General features: G+C 38.7%; 1 protein-coding gene and 1 long non-coding RNA gene across 3 annotated transcripts in view; one reads left to right on the forward strand and one right to left on the reverse strand.

Moving 5' to 3' along the window:
* Positions 1–23,860, forward strand: part of GRM5 (glutamate metabotropic receptor 5) — a gene marked incomplete at both ends in the record, with an annotated part of 544,042 nt that overhangs the window by 420,523 nt on the left and 99,659 nt on the right. The gene's annotated exons all lie outside the window — the stretch shown is intronic.
* LOC309965420 overlaps positions 1–23,860 on the reverse strand; it is a 252,681-nt gene that overhangs the window by 137,027 nt on the left and 91,794 nt on the right. Inside the window, exon 2 of the long non-coding RNA XR_014326387.1 lies at positions 7,508–7,607. This is a non-coding gene — a long non-coding RNA (uncharacterized lncRNA). The remainder of the gene's footprint in view (positions 1–7,507; positions 7,608–23,860) is intronic.

The raw sequence follows: 23,860 nt of genomic DNA on the forward strand, positions 1-23,860 counted from the left end.
GATCCAGGACCTCAGAAAAAGACTGGAGGCAGAGATTGAGAAGATGCAAGAAATGTTTAACAAAGACCTAGAAGAATTAAAGAACAAACAAACAGAGATGAACAATACAATAACTGAAATGAAAACTACACTAGAAGGAATCAATAGCAGAATAACTGAGGCAGAAGAACGGATATGTGACCTGGAAGACAGAATGGTGGAATTCACTGCTGCGGAACAGACTAAAGAAAAAAGAATGAAAAGAAATGAAGACAGCCTAAGAGACCTCTGGGACAACATTAAATGCAACAACATTCGCATTATAGGGGTCCCAGAAGAAGAGAGAGAGAAAGGACCAGAGAAAATATTTGAAGAGATTATAGTCGAAAACTTCCCTAACATGGGAAAGAAAATAGCCACCCAAGTCCAGGAAGCGCAGAGAGTCGCATACAGGATAAAGCCAAGGAGAAACATGCCAAGACACATAGTAAATCAAATTGGCAAAAATTAAAGACAAAGAAAAATTATTGAAAGCAGCAAAGGAAAAACGACAAAAAACAGACAAGGGAACTCCCATAAGGTTAACAGCTGATTTCTCAGCAGAAACTCTACAAGCCAGAAGGGAGTGCCATGATATATTTAAAGTGATGAAAGAGAAGAAACTACAAGGAGGACTATTCTACCCGGCAAGGATCTCATTCAGATTCGACGGAGAAATCAAAAGCTTTACAGACAAGCAAAAGCTAAGTGAATTCAGCACCACCAAACCAGCTCTACAACAAATGCTAAAGAAACTTCTCTAAGTGGGAAACACAAAAGAAAAGGACCTACAAAAACAAACCCATAACAATTAAGAAAATGGTAACAGGAACATATATATTGATAATTACCTTAAACGTGAATGTATTAAATGCTCCAACCAAAAGACACAGGCTCACTGAATGAATACAAAAAGAAGACCCATATATATGCTGTCTACAAGAGACCCACTTCAGACCTCGGGACACATACTGACTGAAAGAGAGGGGATGGAAAAAGATATTCCATGCAAATGGAAATCAAAAGAAAGCTGGAGTAGCAATACTCAGATAAAATAGACTTTAAAATAAAGAATGTTACAAGAGACCAGGAAGGACACTACATAATGTTCAAGGGATCAATCCAAGAAGAAGCTGTAACAATTATGAATATATATGCACCCAACATAGGAGCACCTCAAAACATAAGGCAACTGCTAACATCTATAAAAGAGGAAATCGACAGTAACACAATAATAGTGGGGGACTTTAACACCTCACTTACACCAATGGACAGATCATCCAAACAGAAAATTAATAATGAAACAGAAGCTTTAAATGACACCGCAGACCAGATAGATTTAATTGATATTTATAGGACATTCCATCCAAAAACAGCAGATTACACTTTCTTCTCAAGTGCCCATGGAACATTCTCCGGGATAGATCACATCTTGGGTCACAAATCAAGCCTCAGTAAATTTAAGAAAATTGAAATAATATTAAGCATCTTTTCTGACCACAACGCTATGAGATTAGAAATCAATTACAGGGAAAAAAACATAAAAAACACAAACACATGGAGGCTAAACAATACACTACTAAATAACCAAGAGATCACTGAAAAAAATCAAAGAGGAAATCAAAACATACCTAGAGAAAAATAACAATGAAAACTCGACGATCCGAAACCTATGGGATGCAGCAATAGCAGTTCTAAGAGGGAAGTGTATAGCTATACAAGCCTACCTCAAGAAACAAGAAAAATCTCAAATAAACAATCTAACCCTACACCTAAAGGAACTAGAGAAAGAAGAACAAACAAAACCCAGAGTTAGCGGAAGGAAAGAAATCATAAAGATCAGAGCAGAAATAAGTGAAATAGAAACAAAGAAAACAATAGCAAAGATCAATAAAACTAAAAGCTGGCTCTTTTGAGAAGATAAACAATATTGATAAACCATTAGCCAAACTCATCAAGAAAAAGAGGGAGAGGACTCAAACCAATAAAATTAGAAATGAAAAAGGAGAAGTTACAACAAACACCGCAGTAATACAAAGCATCCTAAGAGACTGCAAATCTATGCCAATAAAATGGACAACCCAGAAGAAATGGACAAATTCTTAGAAAGGTATAACATTCCAAGACTGAAACAAGAGAAAACAGAAAATATGAACAGACCAATCACAAGTAATGGAATGGAAACTGTGATTAAAAATATTCCAACAAACAAAAGTCCAGGACCAGATGGCTTCACAGGTGAATTCTATCTAATATTTAGAGAAGAGCTAACACCCATCCTACTCACTCTTCCAAACACTTGCAGAGGAAGGAACACTCCCAAACTCATTCTGTGAGGACACCATCAACCTGATACCAAAACCAAAGATACCACAAAAGAGGAAAGTTACAGACCAATATCACTGATGAATATACATGTAAAAATCCTCAACAAAATACTAGCAAACAGAATCCAACACCACATTAAAAGGATCATACACCACGATCAAGTGGGATTTATCTGAGGGATGCAAGGATTCTTCAATATATGCAAATCAATCAATGTGATACACCATGTTAACACATTGAAGGATAAAAACCATATGATCATCTCAATAGATGCAGAAAAAGCTTTTGACAAAATTCAACAGCCATTTATGATCAATACTCTCCAGAAAGTGGGTATAGAGAGAACCTACCTCAACATAATAAAGGCCATATATGGCAAACCCACAGTAAACATCATTCTCAGTGGTGAAAAACTGAAAGCATTTCCTGCAAGATCAGGAATGAGACAACGATGTCCACTCTCACCACTATTATTCAACACAGTTTTGGAAGTCCTAGCCATGGCAATCAGAGAAGAAAAAGAAATAAAAGGAATACAAATTGGAAAAGAAGAAGTAAAACTGTCACTGTTTGCAGATGACATGATACTATACATACAGAATCCTAAAGATGCCAAGAGAAAACCACTAGAGCTAATCAATGAGTTTGGTAAAGTTGAAGGATACAAAATTAATTAACAGAAATCTCCTGCATTCCTATCCACTAATGATGAAAAATCTGAAAGAGAAATTAAGGAAACACTCCCATTTGCCACTGCAACAAAAAGCATAAAATACCCAGGAATAAACCTACCTAGGGAGACAAAAGACCTGTATGCAGAAAGCTATAAGACACTGATGAAAGAAATTAAAGATGATACAAACAGATGGAGAGATATACCATGTTCTTGGATTGGAAGAATCAATATTGTAAAAATGACTATATTACCCAAAGCAATCTACAGATTCAATGCAATCCCTATCAAATTACCAATGGCATTTTTTACAGAACTAGAATAAAAATATCTTAAAATTTGTATGGAGACACAAGAACCCCGAATAGCCAAAGCAGTCTTGAAGGAAAAAAATGGAGCTGGAGGAAATCAGGCTCCCTGACTTCAGACTATACAACAAAGCTACAGTAATCAGGACAATATGGTACTGGCACAAAAACAGAAACACAGATCAATGGAAGAGGATAGAAAGCCCAGAGATAAACCCACGCACCTGTGGTCACCTGTCTACGACAAAGGAGGCAAGGATATACAATGCAGAAAAGACAGTCTCTTCATTAAGTGGTGCTGGGAAAACTGGACAGCTACATGTAAAAGAATGAAACTAGAACACTCCCTAACACCACACACAAAAATAAACTCAAAATGGATTAGAGAACTAAATGTAAGACTGGACACTATAAAACTCTTAGAGGAAAACATAGGAAGAACACTCTTTGACATAAATCACAGCAAGATCTTTTTTGATCCACCTCCTAGAGTCATGGAAATAAAAACAAAAATAAAAAATTGGGATCTAATGAAACTTAGATGCTTTTGCAAAGCAAAGGAAACTACAAACAAGACAGAAAAGACAACCCTCAGAATGGGAGAAAATATTTGCCACGAATCAACAGACAAAGGTTAACCTCCAAAATATATAAACAGCTCACGCAGCTCAATATTAAAAGAACAAACAACCCAATCCAAAAATGGGCAGAAGACCTAAATAGACATTTCTCCTACGAAGACATACAAATGGCCAAGAAGCACATGAAAAACTGCTCAACATCACTAATTATTAGAGAAATGCAAATCAAAACTACAATGAACTATCACCTCACACCAGTTAGAATGGGCATCATCAGAAAATCTACAAACAACAAATGCTGGAGAGGGTGTGGAGAAAAGGGAACCCTCTTGCACTGTTGGTGGGAATGTAAATTGATACAGCCACTATGGAGAACAGTATGGAGGTTCCTTAAAAAACTAAAAATAGAATTACCACATGACCCAGCAATCCCACTACAGGGCATATACCCAGAGAAAATCATAATTCAAAAAGACACATGCACCCCAACCTTCATTGCAACACTATTTACAATAGCCAGGTCATGGAAGCAACCTAAATGCCCATCGACAGACGAATGGATAAAGAAGATGTGGTACATATATACAAAGGAATATTACTCAGCCATAAAAAGGAACGAAATTGGGTCATTTGTAGAGATGTGGATTAATCTAGAGACTGTCATACAGAGTGAAGTAAGTCTGAAAGAGAAAACCAAATATCGTATATTAACACATATATGTGGAACCTAGAAAAATGGTACAGATGAACCAATTTCAGGGCAGAAATTGAGACACAGATCTAGAGAACAAACTTATGGACACCACGGGGGAAAAGCGGGGGTTGGTGGTGGTGTGATGAATTGGGAGACTGGGATTGACAGGTATACACTAATATGTATGAAATAGATAACTAATAAGAACCTGCTGTATAAAAAATTTTTTTTAAGTTAGTACTATTTAAAGTAATATTAAAAATGTGAAATACTGAGGGGTATATCTGGCAATAGACATGCAAGTCTTTATGCTGAAAACTACGAAGCATCACTCAGAAAACTGATGATGATTTAAATAAATTTTTTTAAAAAGAGATACACTGTGTGTACATATCAGGAAACTCAATAACGTTAAGATGTCAATTCTCCCAAATTTATCTATGGATTTGAAGAATTCCAATTAAACTCTTAGTAATCTTTTTTAAACAGAAACTGACAAACCAATTAAATATATTTTATGGAAATGCAAAGGAACTAGAATACTGAAAACAGCTCTCAAAAAAAAAGAGGAAAGTTGGTCGATTAACACTACCTGACTTCAAGACTCAGTCTAAAAATAGAGTAATCAAAACGGTGTGGTAACATCATAAAGATAGAAAAATAGATCAACAGAACAGAATAGGGAATTCAGAAAAAGACTCACATGTATACGGAAAACTGGTTTGACAAAGGTATACAAGCAATTCAGAGAAATGATGGCACTGGAAAATTTGGATGGCCATTAGTCCAGTGGAATATTACTCAAATCAACAGAAAGCAGTAAACCATGGATACACCTAGAAATGTAGCGAATCTCAAAATAATTATGCTGAATGAAAGAAACCAGGAAAAGGAAGATAAACACTGGATGAGTCAATTTCTATGAAACTTTATAAAAATACAAAGTAATCTATGGTGACAGAACACAGATCAGTGGTTGCCTGGGGATGGGAGGCATTAAGAAGTCCATGAGGAAAATCTTGGAGGTGATGGATACATTCATTATCTTGTTTGCCGTAATGATTTCACAAAAGGACACATAAATGAAAACTTACCAAGTTGCTCACTTTCAATATGTGCAGTTCACTGTATGTCAATTTTATTTTAATAAAGCTTTGAAGAGGTATTTAAGTATATATATATATAGTATATAAATTATATAATAGTATATATTTTATACAAATTATATAATATATAATATTAGAATATGTATAAAATATGTATTATATAATTTTTTTAACAGATTTAGTCTCAGGCTTCAGAGAATTCCAGCAAATAACTGAATTCTTCCTCTCTTATATCTTTTGTAATTTTGATGCCCATAGTGAAATAGAAATTTATTTTATAGAAGGAATTTTTCCTCTTGCTTTTAATCCCTAAGCTCATCCCTTTTGAGATGCCCAGTGCAGCATTCTCTCCTGGAGCTGACTCAGGAAGCGATACTGAGTGACAGAAGAGCTTCGGAGTGAGGACCTGTGCTAAATTCAGTTCCACCACTCACTCACTGTGTAACCTTGGGCTAGTTACTTAGCCTTGCCTTCTTTATTTATACAATTGAGACAATACTTATACTTTAGATTCATTATGAAGATAAAACAAGATGGTATATGTAAAGATTCTATAAAAGGATCTCTAGAAATGTTCTATTGTACCTTATGCTTATAAAGTTATCACAATAGAGTGTGCTTTAGAAAATACTGGCATTTACATTACTGTGAAAAAGAACTGCACCATGTGGTATTAGTAAATATATTTTCCAATAATCTCATGGCTAGAAGTGATGATTAACAGCATATTATTAGCATACAACATAAAAAAAAACTCACAAATGTTTCCTCTGCCTCTTGGCGGCCCTAGTCTTCATATTAATATAGGTGTTTTAGTCTAATATACCTGTCTTATAACCAATGCCATTCCCTGAGGCACTGTATAGAGCTAATCTTAACTCTAATCTTATGGCTCAGTGTCAGATGCTATATAGAGTTTACCCACATCACCACAGCAACTGTGTGGGATGGTTGTCGCCACAACCCACATGGTTGGCCTGGAGTTTTGACATTTCAGTAATTGCCAATGTCACAACCTTTAAAAATTGTAGGCAACTGCCACCCAGGCCATATGGCTACTAAATAAAGAAGCTATTGTCCCCTAAAGCTGTGACGGGCATTGAGGTGACAAGAGAGCTTCTGTCAAAGACATGGTCACTGAGAAAATGATGTGAAGAGCTTGACTATTAAAAGATGATGTGTATTAGCAAGTTATCGTTGCACCCTTACAACATGCTGGGGTGGAAACCAGAGGAAGCATATGATCTGGTACTTGACTTCAAGGTATCACTATAAAAGAATAAAGGATGTACTATTAAAACTAGGTAACTTATTTATCTCTTCAGCAAATACTTACTAAATGCCTATTATGTGCCCCTCATTATTTTTTTTAGGTGCTGGAGCTATAGCTGTAAACAAAACAGACAAAAATACCTGCCTTAATGGAGCTTACATTCCTGTTAGAGGAAGACAGAGTAAAACAAAATAAGTAAGTTACACTATATTAGATGATGATAATTGCTAAGAGAAAGATAAATTAGGGAAGCAGGATTTAGAACATTAGAGAGAGCACAATTTTAATAGGGTAGTAGGGACTTCCCTGGTGGTCCAGTGGTAAAGAATCTACCTTCCAACGTGGGCGAGGCAGGTTCGATCACTGGTCAGGGGACTAAGATCCCACATGCCACAGGGCAACTAAGCCCGCGCACCACAACTACTGAGCTCGCGCGCCTCAACAAGAGAGCCCGCATGCCGTAAATTACAGAGCCCATGCGCCCTGGAGCCTGCGCACCACGACTAGAGAGAGGAAACACACTTACCACAACTAGAGAGAAGCCCACATGCCACAACGAAGAGACCATTGCTGCAGTGAAAGATCCGGAATGCCTCAATGAAGACCCCACGTGCCGCAACTAAGACCTGACGCAGGCCAAAAAAAAAAAAGAAAAAGAAAATAAATAAATAAATATTTTAAAAATAAATAAATAGGGTAGTCAGGGACAATCTTACTGAGAAAGTGACTTGTATAAATCTCAGGAGGAGATGAGGGAGTAACATAGGGGCAACAGGTAGACACAAGGGAAGATGATTCCAGGAGTAGGAAACCCCAGGTACAAAGTCCAGAGAGGGTCATGAGCTGCCGTATTTTAGAAAGTAGTTGGAAGGCCAGTATGGCTGGAGCAAAGCAAGTTCGGGAAAAATAGTAGATGATGGCAGAGGTAACAGAGGGTGAGATCTTGTAGAGTCTTATTGGCATTGCATTGACCGTGGCTTTTACTCGAGAAACATGAAACCATTAGAGGATTTGGGCAAAGGAAGGACTTGTACTGGCGTTTTTTAAAGATCACTTTGGCTATCGTGAATAAATGGTAGGCGTGGGCAAAAAGCAATCAAGGAGACAATTAGAAGGCTATCATGGGACTTCCCTGGTGCCACAGTCGTTAAGAATCCGCCTGCCAATGCAGGGGACACGGGTTCGATCCCTGGTCTGGGAAGATCCCACATGCCACAGAGCAACTAAGCCCATGCACCACAACTACTGAGCCTGCACTCTAGAGCCCGCAAGCCACAACTACTGAGCCCACGTGCCACAACTACTGAAGCCTGTGCACCTAGAGCCCGTGCTCTGCAACAAGAGAAGTCACCGCGATGAGACGCCCGCACACCGCAAAGAAGAGTAGCCCCCACTTACCGCAACTAGAGAAAGCCCGCACGCAGCAATGAAGACCCAATGCAGCCAAAAATAAATAAATTAAAAAAGAAAAGAAAAGAAGGCATCGCAGTAATAAGATGACAGATGATGCTTTGGATCCACACAGTAGCAGTGGAAGCAGTGGGTATTTTTAATGAGTGAAAGTCAAGGAAAGGGAACCTCCATTTACTGAGTGCTTCTCTATGCCAGGCCCTTGAATTGCAGGGCAATTCAAGTACAGTTCTATCATTTATTCTTCATATAATGCTTTGGGTAGTAGTAGCGTATTTTGTTGAGTAGGAAACTAAAGCTTGGGGAGGTTCACTAGTTTTTCCAACACAGGTTGCACCACAAGTACTGAATTCAGTCTGACTCCAGAGTCCACACTCTGCTCACTCTGCCACAAGGCCTCTTAGGTTTAAAGCATTGGGGGAAAGTGTGACTCAGTTAGTAAGAGTCATGGTAGTCTATGGATAGGAGAAATCAGTGCAGATCAGGGTATCCAAGGATAACTGGAAGGGACAGCTTGGATGTGATATGGGTAAGTGGAGAGGAGGGGTCAAGCCAAAAGAATAGCCTGAGCAAATGAGAAAGCAGTGCTGGAGTAGAAAAGTCCATTATGAAGAGGGCTTCTGCTTGTTTAGGGACAATAATGAGTCCTTAGAGGATGCATCTGTTTCCATGGTGACTCCCACTAAGCTGTTGCTTCCAAAATATTTACTGATTAATTCAAGGCTTCATGACTCTCAGAGCAGTTATTACATATGACCTAAGTGGCACATGATTTCTTTTCAAGAAATAAAGTATTGATACAAATTCAGGGCGTTTATTAAACTCCTATTACAGCTTCTTTATTAAATTATCATTTTTTTGAACATCCATTCAGCAAGATCATGAGCTAGTTCAAGGGTTGTAAGAGAGGATGCAAAGATTAGCTAGTGGTTGATCTCTTCCTTCAGGTATATTATAATTTTTCTGGGGATACCTTTAAAATAAGGTTATATATGTTAAGTAGAAAATGATGAAATGGGTCTTAAGAGCTCTAGGCATTAGAGAAGGTAGAGAATGCTTGTGTCTGGGGACACTAGGGCTTAATGATATGGTTAGCATTTGAGTTGAGTCCTGAAGTTTGGTTGGGCTGTGAGAGGGAGAGTTTGAGGCAGAGTATTCCAAGCTTAGAAGACTAGAAAAATTGCAGAATGGAGTTAAGAAAATACAAGGCCTGTTCAGGTGATGGAGGGTATACTTGTTCAACCAGAGTGGAAGTGTCATAATGTCACAACAGATAAGCCTGGAAATGAAAGTGGGGAAAGATTTCTTAAGGATCGCATATGCTAGGCAATGTCATGGGGGATTTTCTTCTACATATTAAGTAATTTACGAAAAATTTTGAGGCAGAAAATTATATAATCAAAAATCACGTTTAGAAAGGTTAATCTGACAGTATCATTTGGAGTTTATTGGATGAAATGGAGGTTAGTACTGGATGTGAGCAAGAAATAAACTTTTATTGCATTAAGCTACTGGGAATTTGAGGGTGTAACAGCATCTACTGTCGGATGACAGAAGAGTGGCATAACCTTGGTGATCCTCTGCAGGGTTAAGGCAGGGAGAGGAGTCAAGGGTGACTTCAAGATTTCAATTATAGGTTATTGAGAAATTTCGTTAATAGGGAAAATAGAAAAGGGGGGCAGAGTGGGTAAAGAAGATGAGTTTCACGCAAAATATTTCAACTTTGAAGTTACACAGGTAGAAATATGTAAGGACAAATAAGAGAAGTGGAACTGGTACCTTAGTGACGTGCAGTGCTAATGAAGAACGCCTGGAGCAAAATTAGTAAGTCAGTAGAAGACTAGAAACCTGGATGAAAGCACGAAGAACTCAAAGCTAGAGGCCAATGACAACTGTCCTTAATATCTATGTTTCAGACAGTAACTACAGGAAGAGCAGGGACCATGAGAGACCTAAAAGAGTTTCACAAAGAAATATGAGGTAAATTTATATATTGATGAATATGACAAACGTGCTTAAAATGATTCTTGAGTGGTGGATTTACATAAATGGAAAGTTAAGACATCACAGTAGGGGGGCAAGCTTTGGCATTTGACAGGCTAGATTTATATCCTGGCTCTGCCACTTAATAGCTTTGCTACACAAGTTGCTGAAACTCTCCTTCCACACTTTCTTCGGATGTAAGTTTGGGGTGATATTAAATGCCTACTTGATAGAGGCCTTATGAGAAGAACATCGACTAGTACCTAGGAAGCACTTAACAGTGTCTTAGTCAGTTCAGGCTACCATAACAAAATAGAGTAGACTGGGATATTTAAGCCCAACCAAGATCAGGGTGCCAGTATGGTTGGGTTGTGGTGAGGACCTCTTCCTGGCTTGCAGACAGCCACCTCCTCACATGGCAGAGAGAAGGAGAGCAAGCTCTCTGGTATCTCTTCTTATAAGGACTCTAATCCCATGATGAGGGCCCCACCCTCGCATCTCATAGGCCCCATCCCAAATACGCCCCAAAGGCCCTATCCTAAATATCAATACACTGGCAGCTGGGACTTCAACATGTGAATTTTGAGGGGACACAATTCAGTCCATAGCACATAGTCTCCAGCATTCAGTAAAATTCAATAAACCATATCATTATTAGCATTTTTCTTCTGCACAATATTTTTCTCTAGCAATTTCATAGAGCTAAGAATCTCAACACTTCAGAATAAATAAAAGAATGTGATTCTAAAAAAGAATTCAGCCAAAATTCACACTGTATGAAAAATGCAACTCAAACAATTCTAAGTCACAAACCTCTACAGGGCACAGTAGAGAGAAACACAAGAGGTTTGTGCATTTATAAACCATGTGCAAACTCTTGCTTCCACAAATGTTAAAATGTTTTCCACATTCTGCTTGAATTGGCATATGTTATATCTGGGAAATTCTAGCAAAATATAAAAACAATATTCAAGGGTGCTTTATGGTTAGGACATTTTAACTAACATATAGTAAACTGCTTCAAAGTGGGGGGGGGGGAATGTTTTTTAAACCCTGGATAACTAGCTGTAATTGGACACCATGTGGGAGATTTGGACAACAAAATTGGTGTTTGAACTGACCGTCTCAGAAGCACATGGCAAATTTTCTTTCCTAGGAGTTCCCTTGATGCCTGAAATTTTCAGTTTCCAATTGCACTTTCTCTGTTGTTATTTTTCCTTCCTTCCATGTCTCTCAGTTTCTTTGGATAAGGTAAAGAAGTAGGCATGGACCAGGGTTTCTTTTTATGCTCTAAGGCAGTATTTAATTAAACCTCAATTAGTGATGAGAGAGAAGAAAATTCATCTGGTGATTCTTTCTCTAAACCGAATTAGCTGGTTCAAATGGTCACAGGTAACTGGAGAACGTTCTCCACTGTGAAATCAGCTTCCACAGTGCAAGGCATCTGCTATCCTGGTGAGGAATTGTGAATTAAATTTAATGTCTGCATTCTCTTTGTCAAATAATTCAGCTCTGGAAATCTTTTGGTCCATGGTTCTACTTCAATATAAAATTAAATAATTTGCCTCTGTTGGACTGTAGGCACCCATATCAACCCATAGAATACTGGATAAAGTTAAACCAGTAATTATCATAAAAATTAACAGTAGAATTGGAATTCGAATGATTAGTAAGTAGTTGCCCAGCTGGTAACAGGTTGCTTTTCCAAACAAGAATTTGACTCATGTCAGGATCTGCGTTGTAATCACTGGAAACCAATGTTAGCTTGGCTCTCTTAAGTAAAATAAATAAATATAATTATAAATAAATACTATTACTTGGAAGAATATTGTGGCCTCCCAGGATCTACTGGTAGCTGGAGGACTAAGTTTGGAAACTTGGACCAGCTCCCAAGGGCCATGAAACAAGAAGCTCAGCTTTTAGCAATTTGGCCAGAGTATAACTGCACTTGGACCCAGTCCGCTCACTTCATTGTAAATAACTACTGGCCATCCTTTGATTTACTTCACTTTCTCCAGATTCCTGGGAGGGAGCTTCCAATTCACTGAGCCTGGGTCGCATTCCTATTACCTGGCAACCAGGGCACGGAGAATGCAAGAGGATAAGGCTACTTTAATTTCCCTAATGAAAGGAATATACAGCCTTCTAGAATCTACGTACAATGAGGAGTTCATCAATATTAGGAAGGGATTTGGATTCTAGGCAGCCAAATAGTGAAGATGACTATAGCTTAATTCAATAACAGAAAATGATATAAGTGGTCTCATTACCATCATCATCATAATTAGCATTTAATAAGCAGTTATTTGCTTATTAAATTTGCTAGGTTCTATCTCATTTTATGCTCCCAACAATCTTATGAGACAGCTTAGTGTCCTTTTATTGAAAATGGAAGAAAAACTACTTAGTGAGGTTAAATCACTTGCCCAAGATTACACACCTAGTAAGTAGCAAAGCAGTCTCAAACTTGAGGCTGTGTAACTCCAAATAAGCGAAACCATGTGCACACACATGGAATTGACTTCCCTGCTGCCACCAGGCAATTTTATAGATCATTAAATACACTAAGTGCTTAACAAATACTTGCTGAAAAGTCGGCTAGAACAACTCTGATATATAGCTGGTGCTCAGTAAATACCTGCTGAATGAATAAAGGAATGTATTTTACATGTTTACTAAAAGACCAGGTGTCAAGAGACAGGTGTCCCCTCCCTTCCATAGTTCCCCGCCAGCATGCAGCTCTGAGCCTTGTGCTGACTTGGCGATCCCGTGAACCAAAGGGACTGAAGTTCAGGTTATAATGAAATCAAGGGCATATTCATAATGGTAAGGTAAACTGTATTTAAGCAGTTGCTTATCTTTATTACTTCTAATACATGATAATATTTTAGAAAATGGCTTTTTTAGATAAGAGATTGTATACAGTTGAAATGTCTTTGTGAATCCTTTAATGTTTTAACTCCATGGTTTTCCACTCTGCTTTTAAAAAAAAATGGATCAATCCTGGAGACTAAGCAGAGAAGAATATTTCAGACACTGTGCAGAGACATCTATGGATGGGCCGCAGTTAACATATCCAAGGACAGGTCCCACCTTGACCTCCAGCAATAATTAGACTTAAGAAGCAGGATTTCTTTTCAAAGGACAATAAAGTCTCAGTTCTGAATTGCTTCACTGGAGATAGTTATCAGGCCAGAATGAGCCAGCTCAGAGATTTCTTTGGAGAACTGGTATAACTTGTTCTCAGATCTGTAGATTATAAAATAATAACACTAACTTATTAGAATGGCAAAACAGTTCAAGGTCTCCTCTTGCTCTTTCGTTCACTTGCTCTCTCTTGATCCTCAGATATTATTATTGTTGTTGTTATTTTACAGATGAGCAAACTGAGGCTCAAAGAGATTTCCTGGCTTGCCCAGGCAAGGACATACAACTGACAAATAAAGAGCTAAAATTTGAATCTATGTTCTTTTAATCATATTGTGCTGCCTTCTGCAAATGCAAAACAAACCCATGGGACATGGGTTTAGAGTCTAGAAGATAAGAAAGTTAATGCTTCAAAGAATGGTTTCTTATATTATACCCCTCCATGATTCTCTATGTCAATACAGTGCTAAAGTGTTTGAAAAATGTTCAATCCAGATACTAGCAGTGCTTTACAATTTGATGTGTTTTCAATCTATTAGTCCTTAGAAAAATTGTTTCATGTCTGCAAACCTCAGTTTCCTTAAAAAAAAAGAGAGAGACTAGTTAGCTAGTGTTAACATATCCAAGTAGTAGCTACTTGCAGAGCTTTTGTAATGGCTAAATTAGAACAACAGTAATTTCTCAATAAATATTGCCCATTACTATTAATCAGAATCTTTTACCTATAACTCCTCATTTATTTGCTCAAGTGCTATCCTCAGAAGTTAGTAAGGATGATTACTCTCATTTTCAAGGGAAGGAAACTGACATTTACAAAAGTAACCTTGTTGTGTTTACAAAAATGCGAGATACCGGTGCAGAAAGGTCAGTCTGTAGAGCCAGATCAAACTGAGTTTGAAATCCTGCTTTACTCAGTTTTAGCTTTCTGTTACTGGGCATTTTATTTTAACTCTCTGAGCCCAAATTTTCTCATCTAAACAAAGGCAGAAATTAATGCTTGGCTTTTATGTTTGCTGCAAGGGTTAAATAAGGTAATGAATGTCAAGCACATAGCATCTAGCATGTGTGGGATACCTTCTTCTCCCATCTCTTCTCCTCTAATGACTGCCTTTGAATAATTCAAAATAAAATGGTTTATAGAAAATAATCATTGTCATGGTCGAAAGCGATATTATTGTGATTCTAAAGTAACATCTATAATAAAGAAGCTAGTACAAGTGGCACAGTAACTAGCACAGTCTGAAGAAGGTGCTTCATAAATACCTTTTGATAAAAATGATCCAATGTCTCATTTTAGACAAATCCTTCTACCCTAATCAAGTCTCTTGTATTAGACATGATAATCTTCCATGTGTACAATTTGCAAACTCTGCATTTTGTAGCTGAATTATTTGCAGGTTTATACACTGCAGTGTAATTCTTTTTTTCAATTTTCTACTTCACTTCAATTATAGTGCTTACTATATGAGATAGGGTTTTCATTTAGCATGCTTGTTATTTTTAATTAGAAGTAAAAGTTTTAATGGAACTTAAATTTTTAGCATCACTTATTTTCAGAAGCATAAACTCTGGAACATTTTGTGAATAAAGCATACAGTAATTCTCAAATTTTCAAAGGTACGGAGTGCTAATTTTACAAATATCTTAGACTAATCTAGTGACTTCTTGTATTAAATTGCACTAGGTGTACAACAACGGCAATAGTGTCCTATGTAGTACCGTTATGGAGTCTTGACTTCTACATGTATTGTCTCTAATTGTCACAACTCTAAAAGAAGGTATTATTTTCTTTATTTTCCAAATGAGGAAGCCCTGGAAAAAGAATTATCAAATTCTACCTGAGAAACTCGAGCAAGGCTTCACAGTAAAGTGACCATTAAACCATGTTTTAAAATATGATAGGAAGCTCATCATATAGAGATGGGAAAGCCAAGTCTCCAGGAAATATTATGAAACACGATTAAAATGAAAAAGAATAGCGGTGAAGATGGACCAATGGGTAGAGCCAAATAAGAAAGGTCTGGCCTAGGAGTTTGGTCTTAGTATAGTAAGGAGAGTGGAATGCTATGGCTTTTTGCCACATACCCTTTTTTAATAATATCATTACCACCAGCCTTCATATCCCTGTGGCATTCTTCCTTCATTTACATACCATATGGAAGTTCCTCAAAATACTGTAATGTGAATGAAAGAGATATGCTATTTGAAATAACATATCCATCAGAGGGGCTGCCAACCGGCTGTTCATGGTGAATCATTTAAATTTAAAATTTGGTGTTCTGCACATAGAAGTGTACAATCTCTGTTGAGTTTCTGTAACTCCCTGAAGACACGTCTTCTTTCTGCAGATGCTGCCTTCATTTGCATTTCAATATGAGCATTTAGGGGTCAACTGCCTGTATTTCAGGCGCAGTTTCAATTGGAGTAGCTACGGATATTACAAACTGGTGTCTCTCTAGGCTTATGGCTACAGCTCTGGGTTCCCGGTGTTGACATGCTTCCTGACACAGAAAAGCCCATATACAGTGTTGGGGAAAAGGTTGAATGATTTATATGATGTCATCAGTTTCTTTAATCCTTTTGTAGGCTGTTCCTTCCAGCTTGACATCACTAGTCTCTGTCCAAGCCCTACGTCACCTAACCAGTTTTTTATTTTACTAATCTTAACCTATGCTCCCAAGAAGCTACCTGCAACTGCATCTTCATTATAACATGCATTTCTCTGTCTGGATCACTATATAGTAAGTCTATTCGTATTTATCCATAATTCATATGACCCACCAATATGTTAGTGACAATATTGACCACTGTTCTGGGTGCTGGAAATACAATATATGCAAGATCAATGTGGGCCCAATCTGCATGAAGCTGATGGTCTATTCTGAACTAATCCCTGAATCTCATGATATGTTTAGAGGCTTTTGCAGAAAAGAGGTGCTTAGTAAATGTTAAATGAAGGAATGGATTGCTCCCTCGATGCCACTGTGTTAGCAACTGTGGAGGATACAGTATAAACAAGACAGCTTTGGTCTTCAGGATGCTTTTACTCTGTGGTGGGCACAGATAAGCACATGGATAATTCTGATGCATGGCAGAAAGCATTACATGTCAGAGGTATAAGCACATTTCTGCATAAGCCACGTAATGGCAGAAGATTAATTCTGGCTTGGGGGATGCTCTGCCCTTCTGTCACAGCAGGAAACAAATTATTGTCTTATCCACTGAGCATAAATGGAATCCGCCTGCCAGATGCATGAGGAATGAGTAGATTTGAAAAATAAATGAGTGGGGAGAATTTGTTTCACTGCAGTTTTTTTCATTGCCATGTTACAATATGTTATCCAATGGACTCTTGTATATTTATAATCTCCTTCCCTTGAATCTCTTCCCTTACATCCTCCTTCCCTTTACTATCTTTCCCCTACTGGTGGGTAGAAAGGAAGTAATGAAGACAATCCCAAAGTATTTCAGTATCTAGTATAAGGGCTAACACAGAGAACTAACTTGGGATTTTTTTTTTTTTTTTAATAAATTGTTGCTGCTTTCATTGCTCTATGGTCATAAGTTCATTTGCTGAAAACAATGTTAAATCATGGTTTCCTTTGCCTCCCATATGAAAACAGCACTAGTCCAAGAGTTTGGACACCAAGGGTCTGGGGCCGGCTGCCACTAACCAAACGTACGACTTCAGGGAAGTACTTTTCCCTCTCTTGGCCTTATTTTCCTCCATTGAGTTTATTGGACCAGATTATGAGGTCCCAATCTCCAATGAGTACAGAGCCAAAGAAATGATGTAAAAGACAGAAGTAGGTCAGCATTTGCCATGTGAGAGTCTGAAGCCAGTACTGTGATATCTTCTGATCTTTCCAAGAGAGCCTAAAAAGCTAGATTTTTATGTGAAATTTCCATAAAATGGCACTTAGGCCAAACAAAACATAACTAAAGGCCAAATTCAACCCAAGAGATTGCTTTCTGCAGCTTCTAGAACTAGATGCTTTCTAAAGTCCCTTGTATCTCAGACAGTCTCTGATTCTGCATTAAGACAGTCTGATTTCCCTTTGTTTAACAGCTACTTCAAAGTTCCGGCTCCCCAGATGAATTAAAGAACATGTTTTGAGTGCTGTAAAATTAAATTGTAATCACATATTGAAGGATTTCAGTTTCTGCTTATCCCTTTGGAGCCCTCTGATATGATTAAACAATAGTAAAATTAGGATTGAATGTTAAGTGTTCTAAATCAGGGAATCCAGTTTTGAGGAAAGAAACAAAGAGGGGACAGCCATCCTTCCCTGCTTCCATTTCCTCTCTCCAGGCTGCTGTGGGGCAGATCCAGCCTCAGAGCAGCTGGCAAGTTTGGCCTGGCGCAAATCCCCATGCCTACAGTGGGCCTGGCCTTTAGTAGACGCTAAAAAATAATCCTTTAACACAGTAACTAACTGCTAAATGAAGTCTAGTTCTTTTGTGCATTAACATGCCAAAGAATTAACATGTCCTCTCTTTCCTACCACTTAGTAGCTGAGAAAAGAGGGCTGGATAAAATGATCCGTTTCAATATGTGCACTCAGGACTTCAAAACTTGCCTAATAAGGTGAAACTCCTTGGGCCCATCACAAACTTCTATCGCTGAACCAGTCCCTTATAGGCTGAGTGTTTCTGAGGATAGAGATACCATGTTACTCATGTTGGTATTACCAACATCCAGCAGAATGTCTGACATACAGTAAGGACTCAATAAATGTCTGTTTAATCAGTAACTTAATTCATCTCTGAATGAGTCAACAAATAAATTACCTAATGAGCCAGAATTTCTCTCTAGGGCCTAAGCAGCAAGAACAAAGGAACTGAATATAATTCTGAGTTCTATTAAGACAGCTAAAGAAAGGCTGTGTCAACCAAAGGAGAGCAGACAGATTGGAGATGTAGGCAGAAGATCGGTAAAAGGTGGTGGAACTCTTACAGCACCCCCAAGTAATCAAAGACAGTCCCTTTACTCCAGGTGTCCTCTTATGATTCTAGATATTTCAAATATAATGTTACCTTATAGAGAACACTGATCCTTAAAAAACGGGAAATCAGCCTGGTTCGCTTTAGGCTACAAGTTCATACCTGCCTTCTGTGGGCTGTGGTTCCATTGTCAGTGCAGTTCTCAAAGCCTCTGCGGTTCTATCAGAGTTTACTGCACGTGTGCCCCCCACTGAGTGGTAAGTCCTGGACTTAGGCAGTGTTCTATCCTGTAGTTCACTTCTGAAAACTCTGGTGTGCTAAGTAGGGTCAAATCCATGGCTGCACAACTCACTGGGGAGCCCAGGAGTTCACACTCAATTTTATGTGATCATTTTCTTGAGCTCCCCCCTCTCCATGGTCTCCCTGACACTTTTCAGCTCCTAGCCTCTCCCATCCCCTTCTTGGCCCTCTGGGCAAAAATCTAGGCTTTAGTTTCTACCTCTGCCTCACACAGCCTATTCCCCAACTAGACTGCCATGGGAGCCAAGTGGGGGGAGGCTAGAAAGAGGAAAAAAGCAATAGGGAGTGTCCCCATACTTTTGGGACAGTTCCTTTGGTCATAGACAAGGGTTTCCACCCTGAATTATAGGTGCTTGCACAGCCACCATGGTCTTTGCCACACCATCTCTGCAGGGCTGCCCGGGGGCTTGCCTAAGAAAACGAACAAATAAAAAACAAAAATGGAATTTCCCTCACTCTCTCTGACTTGTAGGGTGCCCCTTTCCAGTCTTCAGACCAGAAAGGAGAGCATCTCATAGAGCTCTTTCTGTCTGGTGCACAGTTCCAAGTTTTGGGCTGCCTTCGAGTCTAGGCCTGGAGACTCTGGCGGAAAAGATCCAAGAATCTCATGCATGGCTCGGTGGTATTTTCAATTCTGGTTTCCTTCCCCAGTCCACTTGGTACCACTTTCCAGAATCCTCAGAAGGCTGTTCCAGTCTTTCCACTCGGGGTTTTCAACTGCATTCCGCGGGAGAAACACGGTGGAGAGTGCTTACTTCATCTTGATTAGACCAGAATTTTTCACATGAAGTTTGATTAGATGGTGGAAGCACAGAGGATGGCTTAATGGGATTGTACGGGCCACCTGGCAGATTCTGTTGTAAACTGGTATTGCTGTTTAGTTTTATTTAGTGCCATTCTACAAAGCAATGATTGCTCTAACAAACTGATTTGACAACCTGAAGACCAGACCTGGTATTTGGTGACACCCTTTGAGACATCCTGTCATGCATCAGGCCTCATTCATATTCTTGGTATATATTAAGAGTGCCAATTATGTGTCAGATGCCGTGGAAGGCACAAGGGCTACCTCTGTGAATGGCACAGAATCTTTGTCCTCAGGGAGCCCACAGTATACTAGAAATCAGCCATGGGTCGCCATCAGTGCTACAAGAGGACAAAGCGGAACCTGAAGTCTAGATTAGGGACAGATGTGTAAACAGGCAATGTCTTTATAGGGTGCTTAGTATATGATAAACATCAGCACCAGTGCTATAGGAGAACAGAGAAAAACCTTAATTCTGAACTGGAGGAGGGTCATGAACGACTTCTGAGTGGAGGTGAGTCCTAGACACACACAAATTAATAAGTAGAAAATCTAAAAGAAAGTATGTTCCAGATATATGGCGGGAAATGCCCAGATGCCCAGATACAGGAGAGAAGAGTGTATTACGGGGCTGCCAGAGGTTCCAAATAGCTGGTGCATAGAGTATGATGGATCAGAACAGAGAGGCAAATAGAGGGCAAGACAGGAAAAGGTCTTGAAGGTCAGGACAAGGTATTTAGGGCACAATTTGGTTATCAATTGAATGGTTTTAATAGAAGACTAACAAAATCAGTATTGTGCTTAAGAAAGACCACTCACTGTATATCTACACTGGAAATACAAAGATTTGAGCAGGGCAAGATTGGAGGCAGTCGGATCTGTTAGGAGACTGTTGTAGTAATCCAAGCAAGAAATTGTAAGACATTCTGAAACCAGTAAAAATATATCCATACAAGGGAACACTATACAGCCAGTAAAATTAGTCTAGCATCTCTACATATTTTGAAAGAGTGATCAGGAGCTCAAAAAGAAGTCTGATATCTGCAACACATCCAATCAGTCAGCGGGTCATGTCAGTTCTATTTTCCAAGCATGTCCTGAATCTGAACACTTCTCACCGTCTTGAATGCTATCACCCTAATCTAAGCCACCAACATCTCTTGCCTGGTCAATTGCTTTGGACGCTGACTGATCTCCCCGTTTAACATGTCAAACAGCACTTCTGATTCCACACCCACACCAACCGATTTCTCACACTCAATGTCATTCTAATCCATCTAGTTGCTTAAAAATGAAAACTTGAACTAATCCTTGATTCTTCTTTTTCCTTAACACCTCACATCCAATCCACTAACATATCCTATTCTCCCTGCTTTCTATATATAATTAGACTCCTACCCTGCACTAAGCCACCATCAGCTCTTAGCATCCTGTTTCATTATTCCCTAGGTTTTCCCACTCTCATTCTATTTTCCATCCTCAATGTAAAATTTTTTAAATGAAAACATGATCTTTCTCTGATAAAAACACTCCAAAGCCCTATATCATACAGCCCTGTCTAGTTGTCTTACCTCGCATCCTGCTTCTGTCCCCCTTACTCACTGTTTCACCCTTTCTTTTATTCCTCAAAGAACACAGCAGTTAATGTCTCTGCTTGGCAACATACTTCTTCCAGATCTTTATATTTTGAACCAAAAGAAACATTAGTAACAGAACTTGGGTCAGGGACCAAGTAACACAGATCAATTTATTTAATCAAATGCTTAATAAGTATAAACTCATTCAATCCTTGTATAAATCTATTAGTAAGTTACTATTATTAAACCCATTTTTTCAGGCACAGAGAGGCTAACGACCTTGGCCAAAGTCACACAGCTGGTAAGTAGCAGAGCTGTGACTCTAACCTGCTGCCTTGTTTCAGAATCTGTACTCTTATCCTCTTTGCTCTGCTGCTCTTAGTAGTTGACGTGCACCCTCTAACACAAAGTAAGACAGCATCTTGCAGATTCACCCCCTTCAGATGTGTGATTTAGGGAGGGGGTAGAGACAGACAGAGATCTAAGTCTAAAGAGATAGGAGGCACAAGAATTCCCTAAGTAGCCAGTATCTCCCCCATAGCTACAAATATCGAGCCTATTGCATAAATTGCTTTCAAATGTGGGTACCAGACCCCGCATCCACAAAAAGATAAGCTTGTCAGTTACTGACAGTCATCTTGATTTCCTTAGTTTCTTCTTTAGTGGAAATAGCTCCTAGCTCATTGAGTTTTATGATATTTAAGTGTTTTGTAAAGTATTTATTTTGTTAGCACACATTTTAACAGAGCTCTCTTAGCTACCTGAAGGTCACAGCCCATCCATGAGCTGCTTCTTCTAATGGAGGAAAAAGACTGAAAAGTAGATGAAATGGTGTAAGCAGAATTCAAACTTGAATTTCACTGAATTGACCCCTGTTGCATCCTGAATGCTAAATCAGATTAAGATACCTTTCTTTAAAAACACATGCAAAAATACTGAATCACTACGCTGCACACCTGAAACTAACATAATATTGTACATTAACTATACTTCATAAAAATAGACAGATGATAGATAGACAGATAGATAGATAAAATCAGTGAAGGGGGAAAAAACCACCTGCATCAAAATGACTTAAGGAGAAATTACAAAGGTTAAACTTCCATCACTTTTCTTCCGGCAGATTTTCTTCTTTTTTTTTTGTTTTTGAATTTGCAATCATTTGGAATGTTTGGGTGACAAGGGAAAATAGTCACCAGGAACTTCCTCAAGACCCTAATGCTGCCCAAAGAGGCCAATTGTTCCCAGATGCCCAAACAACACCAAAGGACTCGGCAGGTGGTGCACAAATGCGTGTGTCCTTTGGTTTTCAAGCTCTTGCTGTCGGTCAGCTTCTGGGCCCAGGTCTTAAGCAGAGCTAGTGGGCGTTATTTAAGGAAACAAAAACACAGCACTTTCCAGGAAAGATCTAATCTTGTTACTGGTTTGTTTTCCCTAACTTTACGTCTTAATCAGAGTATTTTTAAAACGTGATACAGTAATATTGTGCATATTTCTAGTGAAAAGCAATATAGTAGCAAAAAGGACATTGATCGTGGTGTTAGAAATTCTTGTCTACTTCTGATTTTTATTATCTCTGTGACCTTGGAAAACATACTTGACCTGTCTACAACTCCACTTCTTTATCTCTACAGTGTGGATAGGGTATTGATGCACATAACTGATATATGCAGAAGTTATTTTTTAAAGTGTCATACAAATGCACATTTTCATACTTGCCCCCATCCAATTCAACAAGCAGTACAGTAACCAGGCCCCAAGCACTGTGATTTTGATTTACAAATGAATAAGGCTCAGTTGGCCTTTGTGCCAATTGCTGTCTGTTGTCCATAAGGCATAAAGAAAAGTCAGGAAGGGAGCCTGAAAGATGATGGCCAGAGAGCTCTCCTGGGCATCGCATGAGGAGAGACCTCTGGCTTGCTTTCATTCTCCAAAGTCTTAACCACAAAACACAGTGACTAAAGGTTATTATGATTTACATTTTGGTTCAGCTACTATTTATGAAGCATCTACCTTGTGCCAGGCTCTGTGCAAGGTACGGATGGCTTTTCTAGAACATTTCATTCTCACAGCCCCTTTGCAAGATAAAGGTCACCATTTAAAGGTGATTAAACTGGAATTTTAGAGATTTAAGTAACTTGTCCAAGTCCCAAAGCTAGGAAGACATCAAGCAGGAATTTAAACCTAGATCTCTCTCTTCTGCTCATTAGAGGAAAAACAAAAGAATGAGAATCAAACTACCTACTATCTTTTAATAGCCACGAAAGCACCTACTGCTGAACCTTGATAGTTGGTTGGGAGGCTGAGTTGCAGTACCTGGCTTAGGCTCAAGGTCAAACCTCTAAGCATGGCCTCAAAGGCTACTGCTGCCCAGTGAGTTTTCTGGAAATAGAATCATTCAGGTAGAGTAACTCTGCCTCCATTTAGGGAGTTTCATGGAGGAAGGTAGAGATGGACTGACTTGGGAACTGGATGTTTCAAATTCTCCTTCCCCTAAGTATGCCCACATTTCTATAATAGGGTGTGTAGGGTACCTGACAGAGGTACAGGCATACCTATGAGATACTGCAGAGTTGGTTCCAGACAAACACAATAAAGCAAATACTGCAGTAAAGCAAGTCACACAAACTTTTAGGTTTCCCAGTGCATATAAGAGTTATGTTTATACACAATACTGTAGTCTATTAAGTGTACAATAGCATTATGTCTTAAA

This window comes from Leucopleurus acutus (assembly GCF_964270905.1).
Source record: "Leucopleurus acutus genome assembly, chromosome: 8".
NCBI classification, from domain to species: Eukaryota; Metazoa; Chordata; class Mammalia; order Artiodactyla; family Delphinidae; genus Leucopleurus; species Leucopleurus acutus.